Genomic DNA, 20,717 nt, shown 5'->3' on the forward strand with positions numbered 1-20,717 from the left:
AGGTGCACAGGGCCAGGTGGCAGGTGGAGACTTCCTCAGCTGTAAGACATGTCCCCAAAGCTCAGGTCCCTGAAGTTTGGCTGTCATCTGGGTAACGAAGAAGACCTGATTTATTTCCATCCAAGGAGACTGAAAGGCAGTCTTTGCTCTTAGTGACTCCAAATCAAAAGGAGGAAAGAAAATTGGAAATGTTAGTTTGGAGAGTTGCAGCCAGATATTTGAGGAAACTAGAAGAATTCAGGACCCAGTCCAGGATACAGGTATATAAGAAAACCTCAAAGACAATTCACAGGATTAGAATGGAATATGGACAAAGGTGCAAACATTATTTTTGTCTCTATGGTTATCCCCATTTTTATCAAAGATAATCACAATAAAACTAATTCCTTTGCATCAAACTTGGTCTGATTATTTACATAAGTGCAACAAGAATAGTGATTGACCATATAAACATTTTTTTTTAAAGACTGCTTTGCTGGAAACTTATGAACAAGGTACCAGGTCAGTTTTTCCAGGGAGCTTTACTGGCTCCATAAAGTCAACCTTATTTCTTCAAACCAGTCATATCTGAATCTATGCCCATCTCTCTTAAATAGAACATTCCAGTCAAAGCCTTGGTAATATAACCAATGTTTCCATTTGTGTCCTGTTACAAGGAGAATATATTCTCATTGAACTTGTGTAAATAACTATTTTGTCATAAAAAGAATACTCAAGAATTTTCAAATTTTGGAGGGATCAGGTAGGGAGACAAAGTAAATGTTTCATCTTTGGTTACAGAGGCATACTTTACTAACTTGTTATAAGTCATAAATGGTTTAAGAGAAAAAGTTTCCTCAATCTGGAAAAATAAAACATTAAAAAACCAGCAATGTTTCAAGCAAGAAGTCATAAAAATTATAATCCTCCTCAGCTCATTAAGTCCCATGTTATTAATTCTTTTTTTTTTTTTAAGATTTTATTTATTTTATTTGACAGAGACAGACAGCCAGCGAGAGAGAGAGCACAAGCAGGGGGAGTGGGAGAGGAAGAAGCAGGCTCCCAGTGGAGCAGGGAGCCCTATGCGGGGCTCGATCCCAGGACTCTGGGATCACACCCTGAGCCGAAGGCAGATGCTTAACGACTGAGCCACCCAGGCACCCCATGTTATTAATTCTTACTTAAATCCAGTTTTTTTCCCATTAATTCTGTAAATTCTTACTTAGTTCATTTTTTTTTAAAGTTATCAGAAACCTTTTGCCAGAGCCCTTTCAAAGAATCTTCTTGATGGAGCACTTTTGTAGGAACTTTTGCAAAAGCATCTCAGTAAAACATGAAGTGTCTATAAATGACAGAAAACTTCTAAAAAAAATGCTCAGTATTAAAGATCTGATGGCAGTTCATTATAATGAAATTGACAAGGAAATTTGGTTATTTCTGTGAAACACAACATTTTATTTTATTTTATTTTTTAATTTATTTTTTAATTTTTTAAAGATTTTATTTACTTGACAGAGAGAGACACAGCGAGAGAGGGAACACAAGCAGAGGGAGTGGGAGAGGAAGAAGCAGGCTTCCCACTGAGTAGGGAGACCAATGCGGGGCTCGATCCCGGGACCCTGGGATCATGACCTGAGCTGAAGGCAGACACTTAACGAATGAGCCACCCAGGTGCCCCTTTATTTTATTTTTTTGAGAGAAAGCATGAGCAAGGGCTGAGAGACAGAGGGAGAGGGAGAGAGAGAACCTCAAGCAGGCTCCACACTCAGTGCAGAGCTGGGCTCAATTTCACAGTCTTGAGATCATGACCCTGAGCTGAAATCAAAAGTCAGACACTCAACTGACTGAGCCACCCAGGTGCCCCAAAACACAGTATTTTATTTTATTTATTTATTTTTTAAGATTTTATTTATTTATTTGACAGAGATAGAGACAGCCAGTGAGAGAGGGAACACAAGCAGGGGGAGTGGAAGAGGAAGAAGCAGGCTCATAGCAGAGGAGCCTGATGTGGGGCTCGATCCCAGAACGCCAGGATCACGCCCTGAGCTGAAGGCAGACGCTTAACCGCTGTGCCACCCAGGCGCCCCCCCTCATTTCCACTTTTCTTTTACCATACTTTTATTTTTAAGTCACGGGGCCTGAACTCATGACCCTGACATCAAAACCTGAGCTGAAATCAAGAGTCAGATGCTTAACTGACTGAGCCACCCAGGCGCCACTACCATAACTTGTTTTACCAAAAACTCACATCCTATTTTCCTTGCATATGGAGATGTTTCCCTTATTACTTCAAGTAGTTTAAATTACATGTATTAGACTTTTTTTAGCCCCTAGAAACCTTTCATTTCTAGCGGAAACTATGGAGTAAGCAACTGTGAGCTGTTCTTTGCATTAGCATTCTGTAGCTCGGCAAATGTATAAATACATTTTATAATTTGTAGAAACATACGCTTTCTTTTTTTAATAAAGATTTTATTTATTTATTTATTTGAGAGAGAGAGAGCACAAGTGGGGGGAGGGGCAGAGGCAGAGGGAGAAGCAGACTCCCCACTGAACAGGGTGCCTGATGTGGGCCTCGATCCCAGGGCCCCAGGATCATGACCTGAGCTGAAAGTGGACGCTTAACCGACTGAGCCACCCAGGTGTCCCAAAACATATGCTTTCTCATAGTAGTTTTTTAAATGTGGCACGAAACATGGTTTACTAACAGATGCAAATATCTTTAGTGCCTCTATAAAAGGAAGCCAAAAGTAGGTAAACCTATGTTCAGTAATTAATGTTTCAGTATTTTATCTTATTTAGAAATGGTCCAGGTACTTAGACTAGCCGTCATGTAACTTAGCAAAACTTTGAAGTTTCAGGTTACTAAAAAGATTTGGGGAAATCATCAAAAATTCCCCTAAAAACTTTTCTCTCAATTATATCTATTAAATTTACTTGCTCTCAACAATTATTTTTAGATTAATTAGAAAAATTTCATCATACCAAGTTATTTTTTTCTTGTGGACAGTTTTTTTTTAACAGAGATAACAGGAACTTATTTGACTGGTTAACCCAGGTAGAATAAGAGTTTTGTGTCTGCTCTGTTTTTAATTTTTTAATTTTTAATTTTTAAATTATTTTAAAAAGATTTTATTTATTTATCTGGGAGAGAGAGAACGAGAGAGGAAGCATGAGCGGGGAGAGGGAGAGGGAGAAGCAGGCTCCCGCCGAGCAGTGATTCCCCCGCCCACCCACGAACTCGGGGCTCTATCCCAGGACTCCGAGAGGATGACCTGAGCCGAAGGCAAACACTTACTGACTGAGCCACCCAAGCGCCAGGTCTGCATTGTTTTTAATGTTGATAATTATAAAGACATGTCTATTTTAATTAAATCAACAAATGTAAACTAGCTTTTAATTGCTAAGGATTACCTCAGATCATATGAACCTGAAAAGTGTTTGGTTTCAGTTTTACTACATTTCTAAGAATTTTAGGAATATATAATTCATACAGGTACTTAATTTTCTTTAGCCCAATTAAATAGAGTTCTTCCACAAATTAATTTTGACAATACCATCTGGAGGTAGACGCCACACATCTGTAATACACACATATATATACAGACACATGGAAACATACATACAGATGCAGAGACCTTAGAGTTCTCAATTTTGAATTACGGCCATGAGATGGGTGTGATAATGCAAAACTTACTAGCTTATAAAGAACAGTTGGAAAAGGTTAAGATTACCTGCTCAGATGGCTAAAGCTTTTTATTAATATTAGTGGTGAGACAATATTTTTCATTTGCCCAAGTCCCAAATAACATTTCTCCCCCTTTTGTTTTTCTTCTGATAAGAATTACCTCCCTAAAGTTTACAGAGTACGTATGTAGAATGTTTACATCTCAAAGGCACAGGAAAAGAATGCAAGTTCCCCCAAGAAGGTTTTTTGTTTCCTAAGGCCAAAAAGTTTTATAGTACTTACAAGCCTTTTGAGATAAATAGGGAAGGTTTGGGGATTGATAAAAGAATGGGTGGATTTTGAACTGTTTCTAGAGAAGGTAAAGGCAGCTGCTTTTAATTCCCCAAGAAATTGGGTTGTAGCCTAAATGATAGCGAGAAGCCCATCTGGCCATCTAATCACATTATCTTCAAATTGCTCCCCCACGCTCTCTGGACACGAAGTTTCATTTTAGCATAAGGGAGAAGGCTGAAACACTGAAAAGAAATCATGTTAGGAGCGCCTGGGTGGCTGGATCAGTTAAGCATCTGATTTCAGCTCAGGTCGTGATATCGGGGTCCCAGAAACATGTCTCTGTGCTCAGCAGGGAGTCTGCTTGTCCCTCTACCCCTCCCCCAGCACATGCTCACTTGCTCGCTCTCTCTCTCAAATAAATAAATAAAATCTTTAAAAAAAAAAAGAGAAATCCTTTTAAATATTTTGTCAGTGTTCAGCTGGGACAAACAGTAAATATTCTTGGCAGTATTTGCAAAAGATACTTTATTTTTTCCTTGGTACTACAGTCAGAGATACAGAAGAGCTGAGTCTGGTAGGAGTTCTCACCTTGAGGTGGGTTCTGCCAGTTTTTCCCGGATCCCATCTGTATGCAGCTCGGGTACCTGCCAGAATTTGGCAAAGTTTTCCATTAGCTTTAATTTTAGTTTTCCCTTGGCTGCTTGAAGGGAATCACATAGCAGTTTACCAAAAAACCCCATAGAGTCCCATCAACTCTGGGAGGGGTCCAGACACAGGCTGTCTTTTGAGGATAGGATGGGGGTGTCCATAAGGTCACTCACACAGCAGACTTTTGTTTACAGTCTCGCAGTCTCTTCAGAGCGGAAAGACAATCCAGGTGGAGGATTACTAGAATGAATACTCACGTAAAGAAGGACAGAGGGGAGCAGTAGGAGTTTCGTCAGTCTTACACTCTTTTGTTTTAGGTACTGCTTGCATCTTTACTTTTTCATTTGCTTTTTTGCAGTGAATCTTTTAACGAAGGTATTTTGGAATTTTGAAAACTTTTTTTTTTCTTATCATGATAAGTGTACTCTTTAATCCCCATCCCCTATTTTCTCCATCCCCCCAACCCCTCCCCGCTGGTAACCATCAGTTTGTTCTCTATAGTTAAGAGCTTACTTCTTGGTTTCTCTCTCTCTCTCTCTTTTTTTCTTTGCTTGTTTGGTTTCTTAAATTCCACTTATGAGTGAGATCATATGGTGTTTGCCTTTCTCTGACTGCCTTATTTTGCTTAACATAATACTCTCTAGCTCCATCCATGTTGTTACAAATGGCAAGATTTCATTCTTTATTGTGGCTCAATGGTATTCCATGATACATATACCACCTCTTTTCTATCCATTCATCTATCGGTGGACACTTCGGCTGCTGCCATATCTTGGCTACTGTAAATAATGCTGCAGTAAACATAGGGGTGCATGCATGACACTGAGATCAAGAGTTGCATGCTCTTCTAACTGAGCTAGGCACGCACCCTGTATTCTTGTATTTTGGGGGTAAATACCTAGGAGTGCAATTCCTGGATCATAAGGTACTTCTATTTTTAATGTTTTGAGGAACCTCCATACTGTTTTCCACAGTGGCTGCACCAGTTGCATTCCCACTAACACTGCAAGACAGTTCCTCTTCCTCTACATCCTCACCAACACTTGTTGTTGCTTGTGTTTTTGATGTTTGATTTAGCCATTCTGACGGGTGTGAGGTGACAACGCACTGTAGTTTTGATTTGCATTCATCTGCGTTTCCCTAATGAGCGAAGTCGAGCATCTTTTCATGTGTCTGTTGGCCATCAGTTTGTCTTCTTTGGAGCAATGCCTGTTCATGTCTTCTGCCCATTTTTTAATTGAATTATTTGTTATTTGGGTGTTGAGTTGTATCAGTTCTTTATATATTTTGGATACTAATCCTTTATCAGATATGTCATTTGCAAATACCTTCTCCCATCCCATAGGTTGTCTTTCAGTTTTGTTGATTGTTTCCTTTGCTGTGCAGAACCTTTTTATTTTGATGTCATCCCAGTAGTTTATTTAACTTCCCTTGCCTCAGGAGACATCTTTAGAAAAATGTTGCTATGGCCAATGTCAGAGAGATTACTGCCTGTGCTCTCTTCAAGGATTTTTATGGTTTCATGGTGTGTGGGAGATGGACTAAATGTGTGATGGCTATTAAGGAGAGCACTTGTTATGATGAGCACTGGGTGTCATACGTAAGTGATGAATCACTAAATTCTACTCCTGAAACCAATATTACACTATATGTTAACAAGAATTTAAATTAAAATTTGGGGGAGAAAAGGGTTTTTATGGTTTCAAGTCTCACATTTAGGTCTTTTTTTTTTTTTAAGATTTTATTTATTTATTTATTTGTTGGAAAGAGAGAGAGCACAAGCAGGGCGAGCAGAAGGCAGAGGGAGAAGCAAGCTCCCTGCTGAGCAAGGAGCCTGATGTGAGACTCAATCCCAGGACCCTGGGATCATGACCTGAGCCAAAGACAGGTGCTCGACTGACTAAGCCACCTAATTGATGATATAATTGTGGTTTATTTCTGGGTTTTCTGTTCTATTCCACTGATCTATGTGTTTATTTTTATGCCAGTACCATACTGTTATAATTACTATGACTTTGTAATATAACTTGAAATCTGGAACTGTGATACCTCTAGTTTTGTTTTTCTTTTTCAAGATTTCTTTGGCTATTTGAGGTCTTTTGTGGTTTCATACAAATTTTAGGATTGTTTGTTCTAGCTCTGTAAAACTTGCTGTTGGTTTTTTGGTAGAGATTGCATTACATTTATAGATTGCTTTGGGTGGTATAGACATTTTATTTTATCAAAAAAATTTTTGTTGTAATTTTATTTAATTATTAAGTAATCTCTATACCTAACGTGGGGCTCGAACTCATGACCCCAACATCAAGAGTTGCATGCTGTCCCGACTGAGCCAGCCAGGTGCCCTAGTATAGACATTTAAAAAATATTTTTTCTTCCAACTGAGCATGGAATGTCTTTCCATTTCTTTGCATCATCTTGAATTTTTTTCATCAGTGTTTTAGAGCTTTCAGAATACAGGTCTTTCACGTCTTCGGTTAAGTTTATTCTTAGATATTTTATTGGCTTTGTGCAATTGTAAATGGGATTGTTTTCTTAACTTCATTTTCAGCTGCTTTATTAGTGTATAGGAAAGCGACAGATTTCTGTACATTGATTTTGTATCCTACAACTCTGCTGAATTCATTCATCAGTTCTAGTGTTTTTTTGGTGGAGTCTTTAGGGTTTTCTATATATAGTATCATGTCATCTGCATGTAGTTTTACTTCTTCCTTACCAATTTGGGTGCCTTTTATTTCTTTATGTTGTCTAATTGCTGTGGCTTGGACTTCCAGTACTATGTTGAATAAAAGGGGTGAGAGTGAACGTCCTATGGTCCAGAAGCCATAAATATCTACAAAAATGACCCAAAAATTACAAAAAACAACCTAAATTAGACAAACAAGCATGTGTGCTGGAAGGTGACATGCTTAATTTTTTAGAATTTAAGGATCCCATCTTTATCGTTATTTATTTATCTTTTAAGCTAAGCCTTTGGGTCTCTTGAGCCTAAAGGGGATGAGATGCTGGGTTGGAAACTGTGTGATCTTTTACAGTGTATCTCAATCTTGATGACTGGTGGGTGACCTAATGTCAATCTAAGCCATTTCATGACCAACTTATACTGATGTGGGAGTCTTTGAGTTAGGTGGTAAGTGCTCTGACAGCTTTTAAATGCTCAACTTGTGCCCCAAAATTTTGCAGCTACTTCTGAGTAGCAATAGCCTTTATCTACACAAAACAAACCAACATGTGCATCTTAACACACCAGCAGTAACCGAGAGATGTTACTGTGGCCAACATAAGGCTCTGTGTGCACCACCAGCAATTCCCAACTTGAAACTGGGGTTTGGAGAAAGGACTGTACTAGCCAACCCCCCAAAATGAGGACTGTGGGCTGATTCCAAATAGCAGTTCCTATATTGGAATCTAGGGAAATTCCAAGTATATGAGGAATTGCAGACTAAATTGCTAGCAATTCCCAGTTTGGAATCTGGGGATGGAACCAAGGACCGGGTTTTCCAAAAAAAATGGTGAACTGTGAGCCAAATTACCACCAGTTCCCAACAAGGAACTAGTGATTCCAGACAAATGAGGAACTGACTGGAAAGCTAATTAGATCAGGAGCTTGATGCAAAGAGTGTGGAACTCAGAACCAAGATGGACTTACCCATAGCCCTTGGAAATGGTGAGAAATACACAACTCAAAAGGGTTCACAAGTGCCAAGCCTGTGTTTCTCATTGTCCCTGAATGCTATCAGAAGTTTCCTTCAATCCCACCACTTCTACCAAATCTGTGGAAAAAAAAAAAAAAAAACAGAATTCAACTCCATAAATTTGAAGATCTAATTGGCTTTATCCAATGGTTCATGAATTGGGCAGCATCCTATCCAGCAAATAGAAAGGGATTCCAAGGAGCTGTAGAAAATGAAAGGTTTTAAAGGCAGAGAAGGGGCTGGGAAAAGGAAGTTTATTAGCAAAGAGTGCATGTTTCAGGCAAGGTCACCTTCCTAAGGGGGACAGACAGGGTGTATCAGGCAGACTTCCTCACTAGTACTGACCAGGTAATTCCAGACTGACCGGTTAAAGATTACATTCCTGGGAAAGTCTTTGTTTGTAGATGTGGGGATTAGCATAAGTGACTCCATTTTGAGCCTATTGTCTCATTTATTATAAGTGATAATAAATCTTCAACTTTTAACCAGTTTTTGTGTTTCCTTCAGGAGATGATCTATGCATATGTGTATACAGTCCCCTCTTTTCTTACATAAAATAATAAATTCATCATATACATGTGTGTGTATATGTACATGTCTACATTGAGTGCTTACAAGTGCCTGGCAATGTTCTACGTTAGGTGCTGGGGATATAATATAGTGGAAAACAAAATAGACATTCAGATAATGGTTCTAACCTTGCTTTCTTTCTTTTAAATTAGACAGATATTTTGAAGGTTGTTCTATATTCATATGTGTATGTGTGTTTATAAATCTATATCTGTCTATCTATATTTCTACCTCATTTCTTTTCAGTGACTGCATAGTTGTTTTTCATAATCATACCATGATTTATTTGACTAACCCATATTGTCGTACATTTAGGCTGTTTTCAGTTTATTGCTGTCACAAACAGTGAATCAAACTGTGTATCTCTGGACATATATGCAAATGTCTCTGTAAGATAAATTCCTAGAAGTGAAACTGGTGCACCAGGTTAGCTTCATCTTTAGATATCTTTCCGTTACACAAATTTTTCTCAAATGGCATCTGCTCTAAGATTTGACGCTTTATTAATTTGCACCTTCCAATACATTACTTCCTTTATGCAAATTTTATTGATGTTACTGTTTTTTTCTCCAGATTTAAAAAGTATTACATACTCATTACAGAATATTTGGCAAATGCAAAACAGAATAAAGAAGAAAATCAAGTGCAAGCATACTTCCACCATTCAGAGATTTATTTCCTTCCAGGCTTTGTTTAGTGTGGAAAATATAATCGATATATTTTTACATAGGTGATATGATATCATGCTGTGTTACCCTTTATCTTACTCCCTCATAACATTTTATCATGATGGGACAATCAATTATTAGACAAAATTTTAAAAGTAATCTGCCAAAGTTTAACAAATATAAAATTACAACTCTTTTATGTAGTAATAGCTACACTGGAAAATTTACTTGACAGAAATAAAATTGAGACTATTTCATGAAATCTGTGAAAGGATGTTGTTATACACATGGCTTATAATATGAAAGAATAAAATTCAACCTGAATATCCATTAATGAGGACAGACTTGAACTATGGTACGACGATGGAAAATTATTCAGGTAATAAAAAAATGAGTGCTTTCAGGAAAATGAAGTAGACATATGTATGAGTCAGCTTGGGCTGCCATAGCAAAATACCGTAAACTAGGTGGCTCAAACAATGGAAATTTATGTTTTCACAGTACTGCAGGTGAGAAGTTCAAGATTAGGGTGTCAACACGGTGGGTTCTGGAGAGAACTCTCTAGCTCCCTGCTGGGTGGGGAGTCTACTTCTCCCTCTCCCTCTGCCCCCCACTTGTGCTCTCTCTCTCAAATAAATAAATAAATAAATAAATAATAAATAAATAAATAAAATCTTTAAAATAAAATAATAAATGGGGAGGTTAAAAGAATGTAAAGGCAGGTAAGGTAATATAACAAGAGTAGACTATGATAGGTTATATACACATATAAAGTAGTACCCACAGTACTCACTAAAAATGTATAAAGAGATACACTCAAAATTACCAGAGGTAAGTTAAAATGGATTCTAAAATACATTTTAAAATGTTTACATCCCAAAGTATAAAATAAATATTTATGAGTCTATACTGATATAATAACTGATTGAAAAAATAAATAAATGGGGAAAAGAGACAAATCTCCTATGTAGAATTCCAAATAATTTATGTAGATAATCTGCCCTCAAGAAGGTGAAGCATAATTCCTCACTCTTTAAGTGTGGGTTGTGCATAGTTATTATTTTCCAAAGAGTACAGTATGGAAAGGGGAGTAAGAATAACTTTGCAGTGGAGAATGGTGAAGAACCTACCTCATCAGGTGATCAAAATCAACAACACTCATAAGTCATGTGGGTGGTATGTACCCTTGATATGTAATGAAAATGGCACTTTATCTCTGTGATCTTCCGTTCAAAAACCCATAAACCCAGTCTAATCAAGAGAAAAACATTAGACCAATCCCCCCAGCAGAAAGGCATTCTACAAAATAACTGACCTTGGGGTGCCTGGGTGGCACAGTCGTTAAGCATCTCCTTCGGCTCAGGGCGTGATCCCGGCATTCTGGGATCGAGCCCCACATCAGGCTCCTCCGCTGTGAGCCTGCTTCTTCCTCTCCCACTCCCCCTGCTTGTGTTCCCTCTTGCGCTGGCTGTCTCTCTGTCAAATAAATAAATAAAATCTTAAAAATAATAATAACTGACCAGTACTCCTCAAAAATTGTCAAAGTCAACAAAAACAAGGAAAGTCTGAGAAACTATCACACCCAAGGAGAGACAAAAGAGACATGACAACTGAATGTAAGATGGACTCCTAGATAGGATCTTGGGGTGAAAAAGGAACATTAGATAAAAACTAAGGAAATCTGAGTATGGCCTAGTTAATAACAATGTGTTAATATTGATTTATTACTTATAAAAAATGTTCAATACTAATGTAAGATGCTAATAAGAGGAGAAATTCAGTATAGAGTATGTGGAAACTCTACCATTTTCATAATATTTCTGTAAATCTAAAACTATTCTTAAAAAAATGTGTTACAAAAAGATGTTCAAGTGGTGCCTGGTTGGCTCAGTCAGAAGAGCATGTGATTCTTGATCTCAGGGTTGTGAGTTCAAGCCCCACCCTGGGTGTAGAGATTTCTTAAATAAAAATAAAAATTAAAAAAAAAAGACATTTAGGGGTGCCTGGGTGGCTCAGTCTTTAAGCGTCTGCCTTCGGCTCTGGGCGTGATCCTGGCATTATGGGATCGAGCCCCGCATCAGGCTCCTCCACTGGGAGCCTGCTTCTTCTTCTCCTACTCCCCCTGCTTGTGTTCCCTCTCTCTCTGGCTGTCTCTCTCTCTGTCAAATAAATAAATAAAATCTTAAAAAAAAAACACTTAAAAAAAAAAAAAGACATTTAAGTAAACCATAGAAAGCTGTAAAAAAGAAAACAGAAAATAGAACAAGCAGACTTAAGCTCTAACTTGTCAATAATTACATTAAATATAAATGGTCTAAATATACCAATTAAAAACAAAGATTTGACAGAGTAGATTAAAAAGCAAAACCCAACAATATGTTGTCTATAAGAAACTCACTTCAACTATAATGATGCAGGCAGGTTGACAAGTAAAAGGGTGGAAAAAACGATATGCCATGCAAGCATTAATCAAAGAAAAGCAAGAATGGATTTATTAATATCAGATAAAGTCAACGTCAGAGCAAAAAAACTACCAGAGTCAGAGAAGGACATTATATAATAATGACACTGTTAATCCCTCAAGAAGACAGAGTAATTCTAAATGGGTATGCACCAAACAGCAGGTCTGCAAAATACGTGAAGGAAAACTGAGAACTAAAAGCAGAAATAGACAAATCCACATTGATAGAGTCTTCAACACCCCTCTCCCAACAACTGACAAAACAACTACCCAGAAAATCAGCAAAGGTATAGAAGAACTCAACATCACCATCGATCAACAGGATCTAATTGACATTTATAGAACACTCTACAGCAGCAGAATGTACATCATTTTCAAATGTCCACAGAACATATACCAAGATGGTCCATATCTTAAGCTATAAAACAAACCTCAATAAATTTTTTAAAAGATTTTATTTATTTATTTATTTATTTATTTGAGAGAGAGAGAGAGCACGAGTGCGGTGAGGGGCAGAGGGAGAAACAGACTCCCCACTGAGCAGGGAGCCCGTTGTGGGGCTCAATCCCAGGACTCCAGGATCATGACCTGAGCTGAAGGCAGACATTTAATGCACTGAGTCACCCAGGCGCCCTAAACCTTAACAAATTTAAAAGAATTGAAATAGTGCAGTGTGTTCTCTGACCACATGGAATCAAACCAGAAATCAACAACAGAAATTTAACAGGAAAATTTCCAAACACTTGAAAACAACAACTTTTCGGTATTCTGTGGGTCAACAATGAAGTCTCAAGAGACAAAGAAAAGTACATCAAATGGTGTGAAAAAAAAATTTTTTAAAGATTTTATTTGTTTATTTTTTAGAGAGCAGGGAGGGAGTGAGGGGAGCAGAGGGAGAGGAGGAGAGAGGATCTTAAGCAGGCTCCATGCCCAGAGTGGAGCCCGATGCAGGGCTGCATCTCACAACCCTGAGATCATGACCTGAGCCAAAATCAATTCAGGCGCTTAACCAACTGAGCCACTTGGGTGTCCCATATTGAGTGAAAATTTAAAGAGCATCTAAAAAAAATCTTACAACTGACATTATACTTAATAATGAAAGACTGAATGCTTTCCCCTAAGATCAAGAACAGAGCAAAGATATCTGCTTTACTACCTGTATTCAACACAGTACTGCAACTCTTAGCCAGTGCAATAAGGCAAGAAAAGGATATGCAAGAAATACTGATTAGAAAAAAAGGAATAAATTTTTTTCTATTTGCAAATGACATGGTTATTTATACAGAAAATCTTAAAGAACCTATATTTAATAAACCTCTTAGACTCAACTTGTGAGTTTAGTTATAAGAGAAACATACAAAAATCTATTGTTTTCCTATATACTAGCAATGAATGTGTACACACAGAAATTAAAACGTAATGCCATACTAAAAAAATACTTACGTAAATACAACAAACACGCACAGGATTTGTGTGCTAAAAACTACACAATACTGACGAAAGTAGTCAAAGAAGATCTAAATAAATGGAGAGACATTCCATATTCATAAGCGGAAGACTCAACGTTGTAAAGTTGTCAGTTCTCCCTAAATTGGTATACAGGTTTAACACAATTGCTATCAAAGTCCCAGCAAGATATTTTTTTAGATATAAGTAAGATTATTAAAGAATTTATAGGCGAAGCCAAAGAACTCAAAGAACTAAACCAATTTTGAAAAAGAAGACTAAAGTAGGAGAACTCAAGTCTATCTGCTTTCAAGACTTATTATATAATGAAAGTAATCAAAATTATGTGGTATTGGTGGAGGGGTAGACACATAGTTCAATGGAGCAAAATAGAGAACCCATAAATAGATCCTCATAAATATATCCAACAGACTTTTTTTTTTTTTCAAAGGTGCATTGAAGGAAAAATAGCCTTTTCAATAAATAGTGCTAGGATAATTGGAAATCCATAGGTAAAAACAATCATCAGCAACAATAAACCCTTGACCTAAGTATCACACCTCATCTAAAAACTAACTCAAAATGGACTATGAACTTCAATGGAAAAGTATAACCCATACAAGAGAAATTTCAGGACTTAGGCTGGGCAAAGAGCTCTTGAACTTGATACCAAAAGCACAATCCCTAAAAGGAAACATGCATAAATTGGTCTTCATCAAAATTAAAAACTTTGCTCTGCAAAAGTCTACCAAGAAGAGGAAAAGACAATTTATAGAATGTAAGAAAATATATGCAAACTACCTATCCAACAAAGGACTAGTACCTTGAATGTGTAAACAATTCTGAAAACTCAATACCAAAAAAACCCCAAAGACAAAAAAAAAATAAAACCCCAATCCAATTAGAAAATGGGCAAAAGATATGAACAGATATTTTACCAAAGAGGATATAGAGATGGCAAAAGACACATGAAAAGGTATTCAATATCATTAGATATTAGAGAAATGCGAATCAGCACCACAATGAGATATCACTACACACCTATCAGAATGGCCAAAATAAAAAAATAGTAACAATACTAAATGCTGGTGAAGATGAAGAGAAACTGGTTTACTCTGGCATTGTTGGTGGGAATATATAATGGTACAGCCATTCTGGAAGAAAGTTTGGCAGTTTCTTAAGAACTAAACAAGCAACAACCCAGCAATTGCACTCCTAGGCATTTATCCCAGAGAAATGAAATGAAGATTCATGTTGACCCAGAAATTTGTATACAGTTGTTTATAGCAGATTTACTCATAATAGCCCACAACTAGAAACAACCCAAATGTCCTTCAGTGGGTGACTGACTATATGTATATCATGGAATACTTTTTGGCAGTAATAAGAATGAACTATAGATACATACAGCAACCTGAAAAAAAAAGTCAATCCCAAAAGGTAACATACTGTATAATTCCATCTATATAACATACTTGAAATGACAGATTGTAGAAATGGAGAACAGATTCGTGATTACCAGAGCTTAAGGGAGGGAAGGAGACATGGCTAGAAAAGGGCAACATCCTTGTGGTGTTAGAAATGTTCTGTATCTTGACTGTGTTGTTGCCAATATCTTGGTCGTGATAGTCTACAGTTTTGCAAGTTACCATTGGGGTGGCCCGGGTAAAGGGTACTCGAGATTTCTGTATCATTTCTTACAGTTATATTGAAATAAAAAATTTTATTTAACAAATCAAGGGAATAAAAAGATTAGCTCTCATAATTTAAATAAAACAAAGAATGACGAAGCTTCACATGTATATGCTTAGAAGGATGTCAAGCATATTTTAAGTGAAAAGAGTACGTGTATGTTAATCTAATCTCATTTTAAAGATTTATTTATTTGAGAGAGAAAGAGAGAGTGCGGGGAGGGGCAGAGGGAGAAAATCTTCAAGCAGACTCCGTGCTGAGCGTGGAGCCCAATGCGGGGCTCAATCCCATGACCCATGTGATCATGACCTGAGCTGAAACCTAAGATGCTTAACCAACGGAGCCACCCAGGCACCCCAATATAATCGCACTGTAATTTAAAAATTCAATGGGTATGAATATATGTTTGCTCGAGCAAAGAAAAATGTACGGAGGAATCAATACCAAATTGTTTACCGTAATATCAGAAGGGTAGGCAAGGGAAAAGGGAAGTGTTGAGTCTGTAAATTTTGTAATTCAAAACTAAAAAGTAAAGACTACTCTAACGCAACTTTTAAAATGTCTTATTATGAATATTTTCCTTTTCATTAAAATTGTTTTAATATAATTGCACCAAAAATAATAAGATACCTAGGAATAAACCTAACCAAAAAGGTGAAAGACCTGTACTCTGAAAAATATAAACACTGATAAAGAAATTGAAGATGACACAAAGAATTGGAAAAAACATTCCACACTCGCGGATGAGAAGAACAAATATTACTAAAATGTCTGTATTACCCAAAGCAATCTGCAGATTTAATGCAATCCCTATCAAAATACCAACAGCAGTTTTCACAGAACTAGAACAAACAATCCTAAAATTTGTATGGAACCATGAAAGACCCCGAATAACCAGAGCAATCTTGAAAAAGAAAAGCAAAGCCAGAGGCATCACAATTCCAGACTGCAAGTTATGTTACAAAGCATTAGTAATCAAAACAGTATGGTACTGGCATAAAAATAGACACGTAGATCAATAGAACAGAATAGAAAACCCAGAAATGAACTCACAATTGTATGGTCTATTAATCTTTGACAAAGAAGGCAAGAATATCCAATGAGAAAAAGGCAGTCTCTTCAACAAACGGTGCTGGGAAAACTGGACAGCAACACGCAAAAGAATGACACTGGACCACTTTCTTATGCCATACACAAAAATAAACGCAAAATGGCTTGAAGACCTAAATGTGAGACCTGAAACCATAAAAATCCTAGAAGAGAGCACAGGCGGTAACTTCTGTGACATCAGCCGTAGCAACTTCTTTCAAAAATGTCTCCTGAGGCAAGGGAAGTAAAAGCAAAAATAAACTATTGGGACTACATCAAAATAAAAAACTTCTGCCCAGTGAAGGAAACCATCCACAAAACTAAAGGGCAACCTATGGAATGGGGGAAGGTGTTTGTAAATGACATGTCCAATTAAGGGTTAGTATCCAAAATATATAAAGAACTGATACAACTCAACACCCAAAACACAGATAATCCTCCCTAAAAAGGGACAACAGACATGAAGAGACATTTCTCCAAAGAAGACATACAGATATACCAACAGACACATGAAAAGTTGTTCAACATCAGTCATCATCAGGGAAACGCAGATGAATGCAAATCAAAACTACAGTGCGTTGTCACCTCACACCCGTCGGAATGGCTAAACCAAACATCAAAAGCACAAGAAACAGCAAGTGTTGGTGAGGGTGTGGAGGAAGAAGAGCCCTCTTGCACTGTTGGTGGGAATGCAAACTGGTGCAGCCACTGTGGAAAACAGTATGGAGGTTCCTCAAAACATTAAAAATAGAGCTACCCTATGACCCAGGAATTGCATTCCTAGGTATTTACCCAAGGAACGCAAGAACACTAATTCAAAGGGATTACATGCACCCCTATGTTCATTGTAGCATTATTTACAGTAGCCAAGATATGGAAGCAGCCCAAGGGTCCGTGGATAGACGAATGGATAAAGAGGGTGTGGCATATATACACAATGGAATATTATTCAGCCATAAAAAAGAATGAAATGTGGCCATTTGCAGCAACATGGATGGAGCTAGAGAGTATAATGTTAAGTGAAATAAATCAGTCAGAGAAAGACAAACATCACATGAATTCACTCATAGGTGGAATTTCAGAAACAAAACAAACCAGCAAAGGGGAAAAAATAAGAGAGAGAGACAAAACAAGAAACAGACTCTTAATTATAGAGAACAAACTGATGGTTATCAGAGGGGTAGTGGGTGGGGGGATGGGTTAAATAGGAAGAAAGAAAAAACATTATTTGGGTTATTTTGGTGCCAACCTAATATTCCATCAAATTAATATACCCTAATATATAGACATTATCTTTTTGTCTAATGTTGCACCCTATTGACAACACTATTATTTTTGTTACATTTGGTTTGCATTTTTAAATTATTGTTTTAAGGATAACATTCTAGAAATGAAATTAAGGATATAAACATTCAATTTTATTTTTTTTAAATATTTTATTCATTTATTTGACAGAGAGAGAGCGTGCAAGCAGGGAAGAGGCAGGCAGAGTGAGAAGGAGAAACAGACTCCCTACTGAGCAGGGAGCCCGATGAGGGGCTCAATCCCAGGACCCTGTGACCATGACTTGAGCCGAAGGCAGACGCTTAACCAACTGAGCCACCCGGGTGCCCCAAGGATATAAACTTTTAATAATAGATAGTATATACTGCAAGATTGCTTCTAGAAAGGTTCCATCCGGTGCCTTTTCCACTAGCACCCTCGCCAGCACGGAGTAGTATTATTTAACTCTTTCTTTTTTCTTTCTTTCTTTCTTTCTTTCTTTCTTTCTTTCTTTCTTTCTTTCTTGCTTTCTTGCTTTCTTGCTTTCTTGCTTTCTTGCTTTCTTGCTTTCTTGCTTTCTTGCTTTCTTTCTCTCTCTCTTTCTCCTTCCTTCCTTCCTTCCTTCCTTCCTTCCTTCCTTCCTTCCTTCCTTCCTTCCTCTCTTTCTTTTTTTGCTAATTTGATAGTTGAAAAATATTATTGTTGTTTTAATTTGCATTTCTTTGATTGCCTGTGAGGCTGGAACAATGTGCTCCTTTCTAAAAATTCTCCTCTTTTGTGTCAGTGCTTTTGTTCTGTTTCTAGGATTTGATTTTCCTTCTGAGGAGGGCAGTTTCATTCTCCTGACTCCCCCAATTTCTAAACCAGAGAGTCAGGATTTTTTTTTTCCCTCTACTTCAATCCCTGGTTTCCCGTCAGTTACCTGTGATAGCCATGCCTCCCTTTGAAAGTGTTTTTCTGTTTCATCTTGTTAAAACGAAAGCGACAGGTCCAAAATGGTGTCACTTAGGTTAAGACAATGAGTCAGTAAACCGAGACTTAATACCTAACCTAACTGTAGTTTCAACCCCCAGAAATGTGACCTTTAACCAGTCAACATGGGAATTTCCGGATCAGCACCAGGAAGTTTACTGATGGACCCCTTCTGTTTCCCTTAGGAGGGTGATCTTGCCTAAAACACTGAATTCATTGCTAATAATTTCCTTTTCTCCACTTCCTCTCTATCTTTAAGAACCTTTCCTTTTCTGGGGTACCCAGGTGGCTCTGTCAGTGAAGCTTAAGCGTTGACTTTAGTTCAGGTCATGATCTCAGGGTCCTGGGATGGAGCCCTGCTCAGAGGGGAGTTTGCTTGTCCCTCTGCCCACCGCTCCCCCCATGCTCTCTCTCTCAAATAAATAAATAAACTCTTAAAACAAACAAACAAACAAACAAACAAACAAACAAACCTTTCCTTCTCTGTAGCCCTTCGGAGCTCCCCTTTACTAGCTAGATAGGATGCTGCCCAATTCATTAATCCATTAATAAAGCCAATTAGATCTCTACAATTCACTCAGTTGAATTTTTGTTATTTAACAATCTTCTTGGTTTTCATGAGAATGGCACCATCCTTAGCCAAGGCCACAGAACTCCCCCACCTGAATTAGAGAGGAAGCTTCTTGGCAATTCTCTCTCTTCCCAGTCCCTCCTACTTTGATTTCTCTTCCACCTGCTTCGATACTGACCTCCAAAGCAACACCTTGTACATGTCACCTCCTACGCCATTGGACCCGGCTCAGAAGCCTCTGCCGGACATTCACCACCCGGCCATCGCTTCCCACAGCTTCCCAGCTGGAAACAGAGACACCCACTCACGTGGTTTCCTCATTGCTTTGAGATGGCTGGCTATACTGCTTTCCTGGAGACTTTCCACTTCCTGGATGTGCTCATTCCTCCCCTTCCTTCTTTCCGGCTGCCTATTCTTCTTTTAAGGCTTGGTGCAACACAGGTCTTCTCCGCAATTTGTCCCAGACTCACCCATACTCTTAGACCTTTGGCACCGCCTTTCAATTTCTTCTACAAAGTTATGTGACAGCCTGCCCAAGTGACAGGGCCCAGAAGAGGAAAAGGAAAGCAAGGAGGAAGAGTATTTTTAGGGAAAGGGTCACCCACTTCATTTTCAACCAAGTGAGTTTTAGGGGATGGCAGGATTTTCAGATGAAGTTATCTCTTGGGCTATTGGAAATGTGGGTCCAGAATTGAGAAGAGAGGTTGGGGTCGGGAATATCAATTTGGGAGTCATCCATGGGCTCTGACAGGGGGTGCCCTGGGATTTGGAATGTCTGTGGAAATGGGGAAGAGGACGTGAGACAGAGTCTGGGTAACATCTAAAGCCAGTTGTCAGAAGAAGAGCCCAAGGTGAAGAAAAGGAAATGGGGCTCACATCTAAGGAGAGGACCAAACAAGGTAGAAAGGGGGCAGAACCCGAGAGGGCTACTAGTCCAAGAAGCTTGGTAAATTGTGAAAAGAATGCTGCAGGATTTCAGAGCCACAGGGGAGCTAAGCCAAGTGCGGAGCCAGGGACAGAGCCAGAGGGCAGGGACTCCCAGAGTCAAGTACAGGGGGCGTGGGGGTAGTGCTGAGGGAGAGTCCAGGGCTACAGCTCATCTGGAAAGGTCTCCCAGGGGGGATGAGCCTGGGCAGTGGGGGCAGCAGGAAGCTTGGGAGAATGCTCGGCCAACATGACACCCAGGCTCCCGCACCCAGGTGGCGAGAGGGTCCGTGACTGCTCAGGGGGACAGAAGTGGAGCCCAAGGGATTGAGGGTGGGGTTCTCAGTCACCTTTGCCCCATCCCTCCAAATATGCATTCTAAGTAAAAATTGTGCATTTGCTACGTAAGATTAGCCTCTAAAGCCGTATCTACAGAAATTCTGGAGCTGCCGCCCCACCCGGAAAGTGATTAGCTAAAGAGAAGAACTTCCACCTGGTGATGGTTGTTAGGTATGAAGGGAGGAGACGGAGGAGGCCACATGTCCTTGCCTGAGGAACTTTCCAGACACAGTACCGCATCGTATACCCAACAGGCCCGGATTTTAATCCTGGCTCCGCCACTTACTGGAGTCAAATTCAAAAGGTAGAAAAGGGTATGTAGTGAGAAGCTTCCTTCCCACACCTGTCCCCAGGGGTATTCACTCCCTCTCCATAGGAGGAACCAAACCTACCATGTTCTTCTAGAAATATTTGTTCCTATACATGGCATCTGCAGAGA

At 38.6% G+C, this 20,717-nt stretch overlaps 1 protein-coding gene across 3 annotated transcripts in view; it reads left to right on the plus strand.

Annotated features, from left to right (window-relative positions):
• CD4 (CD4 molecule) overlaps positions 1–20,717 on the plus strand; it is a 46,298-nt gene that overhangs the window by 18,537 nt on the left and 7,044 nt on the right. The gene's annotated exons all lie outside the window — the stretch shown is intronic.

This window comes from Ursus arctos, unplaced genomic scaffold (assembly GCF_023065955.2).
Source record: "Ursus arctos isolate Adak ecotype North America unplaced genomic scaffold, UrsArc2.0 scaffold_26, whole genome shotgun sequence".
NCBI classification, from domain to species: domain Eukaryota; kingdom Metazoa; phylum Chordata; class Mammalia; order Carnivora; family Ursidae; genus Ursus; species Ursus arctos.